Here is a 2,893-nt window from a genome sequence, read left to right as displayed (position 1 = left end):
CTTGATATGTGTGCTTCCCCAGGTTCAAAAACATTCCAACTGCTTGAAATTTTTCACCGATCAACTAAAGCAGGATCATTGCCTGATGGAATGGTTTTAGCAAATGATCTAGATGTACAAAGATGTAATCTTCTCATCCACCAAATAAAACGAATGTGCACAGCAAACATTCTATGTCTACTATCAAAAACACTTATTGCATACAAGAAGTGAAAAACAAATGACTATTCAAACTGCGAAATTTAAGAAGTTGGTTTCAAAGAGTTTCCAATCTCAATCACAAATTGATACTTGACGTCTGCTTTCAGGAGCCGCTCAATTGCAGTGTTAACATAATCCATATCAATGACTTCGATTTCAGGTTTTATATTGTGTTTAGCAGAAAAATCAATCATCTCTTGAGTCTCTTTCAACCCTCCAATCGCACTTCCAGCAACCAACTTTCTGCCTTGAAGTAAAGGAAAGACAGGAAGCTCCAAAGGCTTATCTGGTGCACCAACCATTACAAGTTTTCCATGAGACTTTGGTAATCCAATTAGAGGCACAATTCGATGATTCGCAGAAACTGTATCAATGATACCATCTAAAGTGAAGTACTAATTACAGTAACATTAGCACCAAAAGCTTTGGCATACTTAACAACCATGTGACCAAGCCCACCAAGCCCAACAACACCTACATGAAGCCCGGGTTTATGGAGTCCGAAATATCTTAGAGGACTATAGACAGTGATGCCAGCACAAAGGAGAGGTTCAGCGGCTTCAAGCGGTAAGCTAAGGAATACGAATCACAAAATGTTCATCTGCGACCATTGAGTCAGAGTAGCCTCCATGAGTGATTGTTCCATCACCATGTTTAGCACCATATGTGAGTGTAGATCGAGGGCAATAATTCTCGAGACTTTCCTCACAATTTTGGCTGGTACGACAGGAATCAACTAAGCATCCCACTCCAACCCTGTCTCCAACTTTGAATTTGTCTACTTTGCTTCCCACTTCTGTCACTATACCAGCAATCTCATGCCCAGGAACTAATGGATACGTGGAGACGCCCCATTCATTCTTCACCATGTGGAGATCAGAGTGACTTATCTCACAATACAATACTTTGAATGCCACATCTTTTTCATCAGTTTCTCTTCTAGCTGCATAACCAAAGGCTTTGTTAGGATGCTCCGATTCAGGTTATGTTTGTTGCCATTTGAATGTGAAGAAAATGAAGTGAATGTCACTATGCTATGTATGTATGTCTCTTAGTCTGGGTGGTGGTGATAGAAAAAAGAATACTATGTTGGTGGCCCAGATAGTGAAAAGAGTTCCAATTCCACGCCACTTTCTGAAACTTCTCAGAATATTGAAGAAACTGTGGCAGCTCCAGGAATCAAATATCTTCTTCCACAATTCCAACCTGGAACATATCCAAGCAAACATGACAAGACTGGTCAAGCATCACACAAATCCTGCAGCAAAACCATAATCTCATGTCAGTTCCATTTCTAGCCTAGCAGGAAGCTCACACATAACCTGCATTATATCAGGCCTAACATACACAGTCCTATGTTGCATCCACAAAAGCCACATGAGTCTTGCAAGCATCATCCTGCAGTACTCCTGCTCATCATCAAGCCAAGGTAGTAGCTGCATTGAAGTTCCTCTCAGCTGAAGCAAATTAAAAGAAAACAAGGAAATGAATACAACAATGAGAGTGAGACCTATGAAATATCAACCATAACCTGCAGGAACATAAGCATGCAAAGTGTGAGCATCAACCACAGCCTGCATAAATGCAATGTAACAGGGCATGGTTTAGTGATAGCCATTGGATTTCCTAACTAAGCACATCACAGGCCATGAAAAATTTGTCCCCTGAAGTGGATTCAGTGGACATCAAAGTCTGCAGTGGAAAAAGAGCATGAATAATTAGTGGAGTCATGAGAATTAATCAAAGGAAAGGATGTACATGTTAAGCTTGCAATGGCTATGACCAGTTCAATAGGTTGCATCTAATTCAATTGGTTTAATCCTAGCTCTAAGGTTACCTGCTACAGCCAAAGAACCATCGACCTTTTGAGTCCTCATTCACAAACCAACTGAGTTTTCTGACAAGAGAAATTCACTGCAGTAAAAAGGATAAAGTAAAACAGCAAGTCGGTTAAATTCCAAGAAAACAACCCAATTTGGCATAGAGACAAAAACAAAGAAGAAGGCACATGCTCAGGTTACCTGTTCCAGATCCAAGTATCAAACGAGATGGACCAAATTCTGAGCATCAAAAAGTGTTTTGCAGGAACGCCTCTTTTGAATCCAAGGACCAAATTCGAAACCCTAGGCTGAGAGCATAAATAGAGAGGGAGAGAAAATCAACGACAGAAAAGTCGGAGGCGGAAAAGAGACTATAAACCCTAATCCCAAAAAAAAACGAGAATCAGAGGCGGAAAATCTTAAACAAAGAAAACCTAAAATCCCAAAATCGATTACCTGGAGGCCAGCTTCTTCACGTCCTTCACCACCACCGCCGCGACACTTTGTAAGAACTTCTCTTTCTTTCCTTTTATCCCTCTCATATGCTTATTGATGAATATTATGAGAGTTGAGAGAGATTGATTCTTTGAGTTTGAAAGCGTGAGAGGGTTCGTTGATGAGCGATTTTGAGGTAGAAAGACGTCGAGAGAAAGGTTTGAGAGATGATTGCGAGCGACTTCGTAAGAGGGACGAGAGAGGCGAGTTCGTACGAGAATGTCGTTGGGTGGAAAGGGTGAGTTCGTGAGGTTGGGGAGAGGGTGAAGGAAGACGAGCGTCTGTTTCTTCGTTCCCATTTCTTTTTTTCTTTTTTTTTTCTTTTTTTATTTAATTTAATTTGTTTTAACAGAGATAAACAAAAAAAAACATAAAAA

At 40.4% G+C, this 2,893-nt stretch overlaps 1 pseudogene; it reads right to left on the bottom strand.

Moving 5' to 3' along the window:
- Positions 1-242: 242 nt before the first annotated feature.
- On the bottom strand, positions 243-1,802 carry LOC127122705 (probable mannitol dehydrogenase; annotated as a pseudogene).
- Positions 1,803-2,893: the final 1,091 nt, after the last annotated feature.

Source organism: Lathyrus oleraceus, chromosome 2 (genome assembly GCF_024323335.1).
Source record: "Lathyrus oleraceus cultivar Zhongwan6 chromosome 2, CAAS_Psat_ZW6_1.0, whole genome shotgun sequence".
NCBI lineage: Eukaryota > Viridiplantae > Streptophyta > Magnoliopsida > Fabales > Fabaceae > Lathyrus > Lathyrus oleraceus.
This window is presented reverse-complemented; position numbering and strand designations above follow the sequence as displayed.